Genomic DNA, 14,314 nt, shown 5'->3' on the forward strand with positions numbered 1-14,314 from the left:
TGTTTTTCAGAATGCCATTGCAAGAATCATTGGCATTTCATCAGGTACTAATCCTGTTGCAGCTCCAGTTGGAGCCAATGCTGGCATTGTGACTGGTCAATCATCCAGTGCAAATTTGCCCAGCAATTCCAGTGCAGGTCCAAAGACCAGCTCTTCCAGAAGGAAAAAAGCATATTCTCCTCAGGTTCATCCCCGATCAGAGGCAACTCCTAGTACTAGCTCCTCAGGGACACAAAAAGCTTGTTCCAGATCAGAGGCAACTCCTAGTACCAGCTCCTCTGGAATTCCATTGCCAGCAACAGATACCAGAATAATACCAAATATTAGTTTTTCCATGGCCCGGAAAGACTATTCTAGTCAACAGCAATGTAACATTATGAAATCTAATCAGTGCAATGTTCAAAATAAAGACACAGCCCCTCAGAATCCTTCTAATACAACCAGAGGAATATATGAATATATAGCATTAAGTGACAGGGAACGTGCCATTCAAGCACATCAGCAGCAGATTGCTCTACATCAACAAATGGAACATCTCAGACAGTGCCCATATGAAGATTCCCCTCTATTTAGGATCCCAATTCCTGAAACAAGGAAGAGAAAGTTGCACCCCAACCCTGGTGATGTAGCTTTATGGAACCCCAAGCGTTTAAGGCTGAGACTGGGCAAAGGACCTAGGGTACGTCCCAAAGCCCTAGAGACAAAGCCAGACACACAACATGTACAAGACAAAGAAGATGATATATTTCCACCCGCATCAGTAATAATGGCAAGATTAAGGGCAAGGGCACAAGGAATGAAGAGAAATGATCTCAGCAGGTCTGAACAGTCTGACAAAAAAGATGATTCCCCATCAAATTAATTATACTTGCAGCGACCATTAAAGAAATGCACAAGAAAAGCAAGGGATAAGAAATATAATTTTCATCACTGTATTTAATTTATGAGCACAATTCTAGACCAAAAGAAAAGATGGATGAACACTACTCACATCTGTTCTCCATATAATGTTACTTTTCCACTCAGACCCATAATGCAATGCTTGAGATGAGGAGTAGCAAACAATCTTAAGGCAAATTATTCAAAATGGGAGGTTGGATGGGAGATTGGGATGGATTTCCAGTACTGCTCAAAAATAGAATGGGAGGTTGGATGGGAGATTGGGATGGATTTCCAGTACTGCTCAAAAAGATGAATGCATGAGGAGTAAATATATACTGCATTGAACTCAAGCTGAAGAAATGAGTACAAATTCTAATACCATTGTTTCTGGGAGGAAATGACAGTCTGGACAGTGCACACAGTCTAACACCATGAATAGCCCAACAAACCCCTCTGGGTGGTGCCCTGTTGAGTTTTATTTTTGCCTACCAGAAGGCAGTAACTTTGAATGTTTCCCTACTAATTCAGTAACCTAAAGTATTTCATTAAGTGCATCAAATGCCAGTGTTACTGCTGAGCACAAAGCTAAAGTTAAGGAAATATAACCCAGCTACAGATTCCAGAATTGTGCAATGAACTATTTTATCTATTGGACAGAAACGCCATTTCCACAGTGACAATACAGCTGCTGACTTCGATATTCATCTCACCATTGGCTATATCTTTCCTATCCAGGTGACCTCTGAAGCCTGTAGGTTCCCTGTCAGAACTGCAGCAGAAAGTTCCGGGGCCCCAAAAGGGTGTCGGTGAAGACCAGTGCTGACAGGGGTTCTCTAGCTTCATGGGAGAGGTCTACCTACAGCTGTCTCCTTAACATTCCACATAGACACTTTTAACATAGGAGAGTAGAAGAAAGTGTTTCTTTTGCACAATATCTAGATTACAGATAGAAGGAAACAAGTCTTTAAGATCTATCACCCTTAGACAGTGATCCCCAACCACCCCCTTTGATGTTGCGCCCAGTGGCCTCAAAGTAGATGCACACTTTTTATTTCTGCCTTGGAGGCAGGTTTTGGGAGCACGGAGTTCTACTCCTAGCAGTCTATATGGGGCTACCAAATAGCCAATCATAGTCCTTATTTGGCATCCCCAAAAAACTTTTTTATGCTTGTGTGGCTTACCAACATTTTACATCTGAGTGTGGCTCACAATAATAAAAATCTTGGGATCACTACCCTAGACTTACCTTAGACTACAAAGGATATAGATTTTCTGCTAAAGTCAGCAAGCTTAAAGAAGAATGAAAGTAAAAAAATCACTGGGCGGTGCCAAATGATAGGTACAACCGAGAAAAGAATTATCGGGACATTTTAGAACATCAGAAATTATTGTGGTTACTACAAATTTTTACCATATCGTGATTTAAGCCCAGAAACCATCGGATCTTAGTGAATGTGCCCCCAAGTATTGGTATATTTTCCCTTAAGTGGGGTTTTTTTTTGGGGGGGGGTACTCCAGTTTTAAAAACAGATTGGCAATTGAATTGGCTCTTGGTAACACTGACCATAGAGAGTGTAAATGTGACAGGGATATTAGAGTGTAAGCCCCACTAGGGCAGGGAATGGTGTATCATCGCTATAAAGTGCTGCTTAACATGTCAGCACTATATAAGTAAGAATAACTAAACAATCTCTGTGACTTGGTTTCCTTGGAACAGTAGCTTTGTGTATATTCTTTACTTGCTTTACTTTGCCTTTGTACCAACAATCTGTATTGCTTACACTTGAAAAATATCACCAGAGCCATATATTTTTCCACCATATGGGGTTTACCTTGACGTGGTATGGTGGCTTGGCAATTTTATGATCATAAACTTTCTCTTTTTTTAGCCTCTCTTTTGTATATTTGTATTTACTTTTGATTTAAGTAAATTAAAGTAAGTTAATGAGGTTTCCCTTAATTTGGTACGGAGGCTTGGTGATTTTATGATCATAAACTTGTAACTAAAAACCCCTGTGTAAAACAATTCAAATGTAAAAAGATATTGTTCATTTATACATATATATACACATATATCATGTTTCAAATAGTATCCTGTCTAAATAAAATCATTATATTATAATACTATTATTGCACACTTTTATTATATTTAATATTTGTATTTTTTTTTTTTTTTTCTGTTTTGTTTGTCTATGTAAAGTTGGGAGGAACACGGGTCAAAAAAATTTCATTACAGTAATGATGCTTCATTGTTATTTGTATATGACAATAAACTTGAAACTTGAAACTATAGCAGCCATCAACAGCCTTTAGTAGGGTCCAGGGGTTTATATACTGTTTCTTTCATGTCCCTCTATAAAGATATTTTTTACATTGTAAGTTCTTTTGTGGAATTAGCCTCTTTACCTCTTGTATTGGTTATTGGTTGCTTTTTATTATGTAATCTGTTCAATATATGCACCCATTTGTTGTACTGCAGATTTTGGCACTTTGTAAATACATATTATCAAATATAATAATAATAATGAAGACACTATATTTCTTCCAGGGGCAGGAAGCTGTTATTCTGCCCATTATAAAAATACAAGCCATGACATTTTTGGAAGCCTGCATTGTCCCCGGAAGCACACATGGTGCCACCTTCTCATCATATCCCCCTCACCTTTCTGATACCGTTGGATGGGGCATCTTTACCATTTAGAAGCAATGTAAACCATTTGGACCATTCTGCTTCAGAAAATGATTTTCTTAAAGTTCTGAATAGCTTGGTATTCACCTGAATTTCATTTCTCCTGCCACAGATACTGTTAATGTAATTGTTGTGTTTAGGGTTTCCCAGGGCCTTTCAGAATCTGCTAGAACTCTCTGTAGTAATATTTGATTTCTCGTAGCATTAAACCCATGTTTGAGCTGACTGTGCCTGAGGTTATTTAAAAAAAAATCATTGAATTTCTGGGCACAAGATCACAGATTGGTGTGGGCAGTGAAGAATCTTAAGGGCAGATTAGAGCGTACCTCAGAAAAATTCATCTTTTTTCTATTCAGTCTCTTGGGATTTTTATTTATCAATGGGTGCAAGTTAGAGATTGACATTTAATGAATACCCTTCTATCTACATAGAAACTGCCAATTACTTAGCCCATGGCCATTTAAGGATTAGCTATGATGGGTGTCAATGGATCTAGTGAAAATGTTTGGCCCTAATGAGGGTCTCATGAAAAATAAAAGCTAGAATTCCCATGGGGGGGGGTAATGAAAATCCCACTCCAAGGGCATTTGAGTTTACACTGTATGGCCTGTTTATCAAAGTGTGTTACATGATTTATTTTAAAAAATAGTGCAATCATAATGGCGGGTATCTACTTTTAAGTGGTCTGAGTGCCATATTTGAAGCCATTATTTGACACCACCTTAGACCTCAGGGGACCATGGAGTAAAACACAATAGATCAGTGGTTTTATACAGCATTTTCAAGCAGTTGCTGCTTTATACACTGTCATTTTATGTGACCTTGAATTATTAACTTTACATCACTTTAATAGCACAAATTGCTGCCCCAAGCTTTTTGATGATGTTTTTTTACATTTCAGTTTTGTACAGTTTTGACGTAAAAGAAATAAAGAAAAATGCACGATTCTTAAATTGAAAAAATATTTTTTGTAAACTTTACTGCACTGAGGTTTACAGGGCAACATGTAAGAAGTTCAAATATATATAAATATAAATACAGTACTGGTTATGAACAAGCAATGCACTGAGGGAAAGAGCCCAACAGCACTGAGTTAGGTACTTCTCTTTGTTCTGCTTCTCTCCCATTGTTCTTGAATGATGTATTGGTGCTTTTTATTTATGTTCCAGCTTAGAAATTATTGGAAACAATTACAGTATATGACACACTGCTGAATTGCATCAGGGCAACGGGGAAATAAATTACTTTTATAAACAAAAAAAATAACTACATTCTCTTCCTTTTTCGTGTTGCGTTTTTTACTAATACACAGTGACATATTTAGGTTGAAAAAAACCACATCCGCGAAGTCCAACCATAATGCCTATATATAACCTGCCTAACTGCTAGTTGATCCAGGGAAGGCAAAAAACCCCATCTGAAGCCTCTCTAATTTGCCGCAGAGGGGAAAAAATTGACTCCAAGATGGCACTCAGACCAGTCCCTGGATCAACTTGTACGAAGAGCTATCTCTCCTACCCCTGTATTCCCTAATTCTACAGTAGAATACAAAAAGATTCAGTTCCAGGAGAAAACATTATTTTATGGTTTATCATGTGAAAACTTATAGAGGAGATTTAATTTGGGGAGAATTTTTTTCCTAAGTTCCAGTTATGATAAACAGTGAGGTCAGTCTTTTCTCATTGAATTGCATCTGGTTTTATGGAAAAATCTGGAATTGAATTTGGACATAATCTTTTCTCACCAAACTGAATCTGATCCATTATACCCTGTTTCCCCGAAAATAGGACATCCTCTGAAAGTAAGGCACCCCCCCGATTTTTCACCCCCCTCGGAAAATAAGGCACCCCCCGAAAATAAGACACCCACCTAGGGCTGGGCGATAAATCTCGCCCAAACGATGGAATAAATGTGTACTGTATTCTTCTTCATGGAAAAATAAGACATCCCCTGAAAATAAGGCCTAGTGCATATTTTGGAGCTTAAAAAAATATAAGACAGTGTCTTATTTTCGGGGAAACATGGTAGTTTATTATGACATAAAGAACATGTGAGACACGTAGGGACATATTTTAAAAGTGGTTCTTTCAGAATGCGTGCCCTATGTGGCTATATGAATCAAACAGGTATGTTTTGCCCTCTTTAATCCAGAATGAATCTATTAGTCATAGGTTCAATTGATTTTTAAGACAGAATGTCATAGGTTCAATTCTCAGTTTAATTTATTTCTAACAGTTAATGCAAAAAGTAATTTGTGACTGACTGATTTTGGGATATTGATTAATCTACAGTATACTAATGAGCATATTCATCAATAACTACATTCATTACAGTATTATTATGAATGTAACTGCACAAGCTCTTTGTGCTTGGGATCACTAGCAGGGAGCCACAATGGAAATAACCAGCCTGACTTAAATAGGTTTCTTAGCGGGGTGCTGCAGTGTTTTCTGTTAACTTTTGGTTGCCATAATTAATTTATTAATGACTCAGGGGCAATTTAAGCAATGGGCCTGGTTTTGTTCTGCAGGCAATGAAGGCAAATTGTAACCATAAAGTCATTGTTTTGGTTTTTGGCTATGCCCTTTTCCCAGAGCTGCAACGTTTCAGAGCAATTTGACAAAACTGGAAAACTGGGCAGCAAACTGGAAAATGAGGTTCAATGTGGACAAGTGCAAAGTTATGCACTTTGGTAGAAATAATATAAACGCAAACTATCTACTTAATGGTAGGTTGCTGGGGGGATCCTTAATGAGAAGGATCTAGGAGTTTTTGTAGATAACAATTTGTCTAATTCCAGGCAGTGTCATTCTGTGGCTACTAAAGCAAATAATGTGCTGTCTTGTATAAAAAAGGGCATTGACTCAAGGGATGAAAACATAATTTTGCCTCTTTATAGGTCCCTGGTAAGGCCTCACCTTCAGTCCTTAAGAAGGATATTAATGAGCTGGAGAGAGTGCAGAGACTGCAACTAAACTGGTAAAGGGGATGGAAGATTTAAGCTATGAGGTGAGACTGTCAGGGTTGGGGTTGTTTTCTCTGGAAAAGAGGCGCTTGCGAGGGGACATGATTACTCTGTACAAGTACATTAGAGGGGATTATAGGCAGATGGGGGGTGTTCTTTTTTCCCATAAAAATGATCAGCACACCAGAGGCAGCATAGGGTTTTTGTCATGATGAGGGCAGTGAGGTTGGGGCTCTTCCTAGTGATGTTGTGATGGCAGATTTTGTTGATACCTTTACGAATACCTTGGATGATTTCTTGAACAATTCCTTTGGGATAGCCAGCTCTTTAATTGAACAAAACTGACCACCTTAGGACCTATCCATGGAACACAAATGCCCATGGGATTTTGGAGAAGACTGCGCTGTGTTTTCCAATAAAAGTGATCAATGCATCAGAGGCCCCCCCCTTTAGATTAGAGGAACGGAGCTTCCATTTTAAGCAGTGTAGGGGGTTCCTCATGGTGAGGGCAGTGAGGTTGGGGAATGCCCTTCCTAGAGATGTGGTAATGGCAGATTCTGTTAATGCCTATAAGAGGGGCCTGGATGAGTTCTTGAACAAGCATAGTATCCAAGGCTATTGTCATACTAATATCTACAGTTAGTATTAGTGGTTGTATATATAGTTTATGTATGTGAGTGTATAGATTGGTCAGTATAGGTTGTGGGTGCTGGGTTTACTTGGAAGGGTTGAACTTGATGGACTCTGGTCCTTTTTCAACTCTATGTAACTATGTAACTATTACACAGTTTGGCATTGCCCATTTGTGGACAGGCGACTGCGGATGCACTAATATCACTATAACTCCCTGCATCTCTTGTACCGTCTCCTGTCGGCCCTTTACGCTCCCTGTTAACCCTCGTATGTCTTTCTCACTTTTGTGATTTTAGTGTGAAAATTTTCTGAAATATCTCTACAAAATACATCTATATTAAATGTACTTATATCAAAAATCATCTATACTTTAGATAGTGATAATAAAAAGTCTCCATAATTAATGGATACAAGTAAAAAAGCAATAAGGAGTGAAATAATAACCACACGGTAATTAGTAATAACAACCATATTCACTGTTAAAATAGCATTAAGTTACAATATAATACAATTAATTTGCTATATTATGATCATAAAAACCCTCTAAAATAAGCAATATCCAAATACTACCCATATTTTAAAAAGCCATAATGACAGCCTACATGTAAATAGTACAACGGGCAATGACTAACAACACAATATTCAAAAACACGCCCATACCTAAAATGGAATACAGTGATTACAAAAGTCATAAGAAAAGTTATTTTAAATTAAATTATATTTAGATAGTTTCTTATTTCAGTAAATGTTCATTTTTGCGAAAGTTCCCCTTTAAACACAACAAAAGGCCACACCTTAAATAAGCCCTATAATAAATACCAATGACTTAATAATAACATAGTGATATCAAGAAATTATAAATATGTAAGACATGAAAAATACCTTTTCATAATAATAGAAATATTAAAAAGCTTTCCATAACTTGGAAAGTCCCAACAAAAGGCCAATCTGATTGGTTATAGTTCAACTGAATAATGAGATAACTGCAATGGGGCTTTTTTGCCCAACCCCCAGTGTACATGTGTATAGGCTGTAAGTTAGATACATAGCCCAAAGTGTATACAAGTCCAATTCATAGTCCAATGAAGGATAAGTCCAAACAGTTTCCCCTTGTACCCTTGTATTGCGTACAGCCGACATAGAGTCCATACACTGGGAACTGTAATCATAATACATCGAACATTTGGCTCCACAAAGAAAACAATGCTATAAAGCAAATGGCCCAATTACAATTATGAGGCTCAAACGATGTACAAATTGGCAAAAGCAAAAAAAATGGTGATATTGAAACTTTAAATAGAGCCAGCCAATCTCTATTCATACAATAACTCTGATATTTACTAAGCACCCATAATTAAGTAGACATTACAAAAATGAATACAATTGTTATTTAAACCTAAAAGCAGAATGTCACTGTCAAACTAGAATTTTTCAAATAGTATCCATAAATTCCAAAATCTATTGCATCCTAAATTTTCATGAAATTTTAATAAAATGAATTTCCTCTATATTGCTTGTGTGTGTTATTTATTCTTCCGTACATTCATTTTTCCTATTACTACATAGCCCCAAGTTCAGCAGGTGAAACTAGGGTTGCCACCTTTTTTCCTATTAATACCAGGCTTTAGAGAGGGGGCGGGACATGAAGTAATTTGGGGGAGGTGAAATGGGCGGGCTAGACAGTGGAATGGACGGATGGGGAAATGGGCAGATTGGAGATTGGGAAGTGGGCTGGGACAGAGGCTGGCCTCTATATAAAGTCAGGGAGGAATTTAGTCCTTAGGTGGGTGCCTATCAACCAGCCCCCAGGAGCAGAAGACTAGGCACTGGTCTCAACTTGTATCAGTCGGTTAGGCAACTAACTGCTAGTGACAATAATCACCTCCCTACAGGTGTCAAATACATGATATCAGAGCTGGCTTAAGGGAAACTGAGGTACTATGTAAGGTAGGGCAGAGAGGAGCACAATCCTAAAAATGTAGTTAACTGCCTGGGTGCTGGTCAAAATAAACTAAATATAGAGACAGAGCGTCAACTTTTTTTCTGTACATTACATCCCAGCGTGTGCTGGGATGTGTACCACTCACACTCTCTCTATATAGTAAATTTGAGTTTGTTTCTCTAAATTGAATAAACTCGCAAATGGTCCCTTATTTATTAATAAGGAAAACTTGTTTGAATAAAAAACTTGACTTTGCCTATGGCAACTCCCACTGACCACTGAAACTCTCAAGCTCAAACTAATATTCAGCAAGTGGTTGCAGAAAGCAAAAGCACCAATCAGATTGCCCTTCACTAATCTAGGCAGAGTATAACTGATCCAAACAGATTACGCCTACCTTTGGATTGCAATGTCCCTGGCCGCAGGTCTTTGCCACATTATAAACGTACTGCCGACAAACTGCCCGGCGGGTGTACATGTCGGCCATTTTCCCTTGCATTAGCTGCCAAAATAGATGGATTCCCTTATTAAAAAAGTACCATTTTCCCTGCAAATGTCTTAAGAGCCAAACAATATATATTGTATTCCCAACAGGGTAGATCCAATAAAAGGGAATATATTCCACATTTTTGAGGAGTGGTTATCATCCATATTGGTACAGGTTACTGTGCTCACAAAGGGCAAATCATATAGCAGTCCTGAAGCAAGGGTTAAACTCACTGGCAAGATGTATTTAGGGCTTTTATCTGTGCTTGAACTTACCGACTCCGAGGCATGCCAGTGCCAGGATATTGAATATAGGTGCCTCCCAAACCAGCCCTCACCCTGGTATCACTGCCCAGTGTTTGGCCGTGCTGCCTCGTTGCCCAGGGCTACCATTTCTAGCTGTCAGCAGGTCACTGAGGAAGAGCCTGTGTCTTCTTCTGAGGTGAGGAGTTTTCCTTACCTGGAAATGGCTGATTTTCTGCCCAAAGGCCTCTCTGGTGCGCAGATAGGGAACTGCATGGGGTAACACAGCCTGCATGATGGGCAAGAGATACACAAATAAAATATTCTAATTTCCTACACACGTTGAAAATTCCCCTTTTACACTTCTACAGAACCTTTCAATAAACCTGTAAAGCTGCTTTATGGGTCACACTGAGTTACACCTCACTGAGCTGCCTTTCTCATAAAGCCAAAAACAAAAGTGGCAGCCAAACTGGGCTCATCTGTTTGGGTTTGGACTTAGGGTTCCCACCTTTTTAGTGGGGCCACGAGTGGATGGACAGTGTTGTGTTTTCAAAGGGGGAGGGGCCAGGCTGCAAGGATTAGGTGAGTGTCGGAGTAAAAAGAGGCTGATTGGAGGCTGGTTGGGGCAGAGTGACAAGTTATTACAAATTTACCAGCAAGTACATTGCCAGCATATTTGTAATGCCAGCCGTGGCTTGGCTGGTAAAATACCAGCCACGCAGCAACACTACTTGGGCTACCGACTGTAACATTTGAGAAGCCTTTGCAGTCTTGTTCACCACTGACCCCATTCTATGGGCAGATGATGCCCTACCAATATTTGGTTGAGACCCAATCAGTTTTTGGCAGGGGAAGGAGTCATTTAGGACAAAGGCCCACATCTGTGGGATTTTATTAAAATATATATAGTGTGAGTTTATTTCCCTCAACTAACATGATAGCATATCATTTGGAATTATTTTTTAGGGTGACAGGTCCCCTTTTAGGAAGAGGTACATGATGCTGGGCCCTGGAAAACAGTGGCTCTGAAGCAGATAGATATTGGGCGAATACTCCTAACTAGTAAGTTAGAAAAAATTTATTTTTAATAAAAAGAAAAAATAAAGATGAGTTATGAAACAGAAAATTGAAAGCATTACCCATGATGCACTACTTAAAGGGGTTGTGACCCCAACCATAACATTGTCCCACTGCGCCCCCTGGTTTTGCTATAGAAATTGCTGAAAAATATATAAATAGATGCAAGAAAATTCACCAATGAGTTCTTTTTGTTAATATAATAATAATAATGTACAGTTTGGTCATTTCCCTATGGGACCAAACTATATATATTTATTATATCACATTATATCCTTATAAATGGTGCTTAGTAATGTCATTAGTTATAATCGGAGCTTAGTGATGTATATATATATGTAACCTCTATTTCAGCTACAGTAAATACTGTAGCTGGCTTTCTGGACTAGTATCAGTAGAACATGGGTTACACTGTACTCTCTCGCCCAGAATGGGCCTTCGCTAAGTGGAAGAGGAAGGTGAGGGTGTTGTGCAACTACACCTCTCTTGCTGCTATGCAGAAAAATAAAAACAGAGGGCGCCAGAGGTTCTTGCAAATAACAAAATAAGTGTTTATTGAACATCCACAGGGTTACTCACAATACAGCTTCTCAGGGGCCAGTGGTACAGGCAATACCCCAAACAGAGTGTAATACAGACTGACACTCCCCTGCGGGCAGACTTGGCAGGAATCTCACTTCCCCTCTGCCACACCCCATAGTGGATCCCCTCAGGGAATTCTCTATCCTGATTCCCTATTCACTGGGATCCCTACACTACAGGCTCTTTCTAGCTCAGCCCTAACTGCCTTACACCCCTAGTGTAAGGCTCTGCTGGGGACTGATCCCGGGACCTGGTGGTTCTTGGCTGCTCTCCCTAACTGTTGAGCCAGGAGAGCAGCTGATGAGAGGGGTTTGCTATGTAATCCCTTTCACCAGTGTCCTGGGCTTCATTACATTACCTCAGCAGCCTTATTGGCTAGGTGGGGTCAGCCAATCAGGGCTGACTCTGCCCTATATAAGCTCAGCCCTCCTCACAATCAGTGCCTGAACATTAATCATTTAGCACTGTGGCCTGCCCCTAGCTGGTGTTCCTGTTCTGGCTCCTTTGTCCTACTTCTTCTTCTCTTTGTTCTTCTTAGCCTTGTTCTCTTGCTTCCTTGCCCATTGCCTTGCTCTTGTTTCACTCCTTGCTCCTCATTCCTCTCCTCAGTCTTCACTCTTGTCCTTGCCTTTGTCTGCTCCGTTCTGTTCTGCCTGATCTTGCCTTGTTCCACTCCGTCCCTTGCTGTTCCCATCTGATCTACGCCCGCTCCGTCCCTTGCTGTTCCCATCTGATCTACGCCCGCTCCGTCCCTTGCTGTTCCCATCTGATCTACGCCCGCTCTGTCCCTTGCTGTTCCCATCTGATCTACGCCCGCTCCGTCCCTTGCTGTTCCCATCTGATCTACGCCCGCTCTGTCCCTTGCTGTTCCCATCTGATCTACGCCCGCTCCGTCCCTTGCTGTTCCCATCTGATCTACGCCCGCTCCGTCCCTTGCTGTCTCATCTGATCTACGCCCGCTCCGTCCCTTGCTGTTCCCATCTGATCTACGCCCGCTCCGTCCCTTGCTGTTCCCATCTGATCTACGCCCGCTCCGTCCCTTGCTGTCTCATCTGATCTACGCCCGCTCCGTCCCTTGCTGTTCCCATCTGATCTACGCCCGCTCCGTCCCTTGCTGTCTCATCTGGTCAACGCCCACTACGTCCTGTCCACGCCTCCTCCATCTTATAGCAGCCCCTGCCTGAAGGACTCACCTTACCTTTCCTCACTCACCACAGTATACTCGTGACACCTAGAGTGGTACTAAAAAGGGGGCTACACCTGCCCCTATCTAATGCCTCATTCATGGGGGCCCTGTTCCCCGACTATAACTAGGCCCGAGCCCCGGGCTCACAGCAACACCCACCCTGTTCCTCAGGTGGAAGCAAAGAGGAAGTGCCACTCCTTTCCCAGCACTATACCAAAGTGAGGCAGGAAGTGGTTACCATCCCTGCTAGCCAATAGCAGACATATGTTAATGAACTTACATTAAAGCTATAGGGGGGCATTTAACCGTATGGGTACCTATATATATATATATATATATATATATATATATATATATATATATATAGATATTGACACATATATATGATATTAGAGAGGACACATGCCAACCACTATAATAACCTGGCACCGTGTGTTGTTGTTCAAACTACCATCGGAAGGGAAACTGTTTGAAAATGGTAAACTCAATATAAGCTTTTTCTCACCGAAATAAGAATCTTTATATATATATATATATATATATATATATATATATATATATATATATAATCAATTTTTTTCTGAAATAATCTCATTATTCTTGTCTCTCTTCACTGTCTCTTATTTCATGAGTCAGACTTGGGCTGACAGTTAAGTCTAATACATCCTTTTGGGGGCTCCGTTTGCCTAGAAGATGTATTATTATTTCAAAATAACCAACTGCAATTCTGAGGATCATTTATTAACACCGGGCAAATTTGCCTGCAGGCAGTAACCCATGGCAGCCAATTAAATTGTTGCATTCATCGTTCTACCTGCAGCTGGTTGAAAAAAGCTAATTACTGATTAGTTGCTATGGATAGGAAGCCCCCTAAAAGATGTATTAGATCTACCTGTCAATCAAAATCTGACCCCAACTCCTGCATTAAAGGGGGTTTTCACCTTTGAATTAACACTCAGTTTAATGTAGAGAGTGATAGTCTGAGACAATTTGCAATTGGTCTTAATTTTTTATTATTGCCAGTTTTTTAATTATTTCAGTTTTTGTTTAGGAGCTCTCCCGTTTGGCTTTTCAGCAGCTATTTGGTTGCTAGAATCGAATTAGCTTAGCAACCAGGGTGTAGTTTAAATGAAAGACAGATATATTAATAGGGATTAATTGCTATTGGCAAATTGTTTTGAGAAAAAAAAGGCAAAAAATGCATAGAAGAGCAAACCTTCGGCCTGTTATCTTAAACATTTAAAAGTTCCCAGAGTGCACCCATATTTTCAATATAAACAGATATGTCTTGATTAAGCTTCCCGCGAGGAGAGAAACATTGACTAAGAACACTGGTTTATTATGATTAAGTCCAATGAATGCACCATATGCAGTATTATGTATGTAATGGGTGATAAAGATCAGAAAATGAGCATAAAAACTGGTTATTTTGGTGGCTCTCCCCCACTCTCCTGTCCCCCCAGCAGCATTCTGGGGGCATTCCAGCTGTGCTCCCCCTGGATACTGACGTTGGGAACTTGACAACTCCGTGTGTAATCAGGCTAATATAACCAGTGTTCTCTCTGCCAAGGAAGCAGGAAGTAGGAAGTTAGGGTGAGAGACAGGATGTTGCCAGGTCTGTGTAAA

Source organism: Xenopus tropicalis, chromosome 8, assembly GCF_000004195.4.
Source record: "Xenopus tropicalis strain Nigerian chromosome 8, UCB_Xtro_10.0, whole genome shotgun sequence".
NCBI lineage: Eukaryota > Metazoa > Chordata > Amphibia > Anura > Pipidae > Xenopus > Xenopus tropicalis.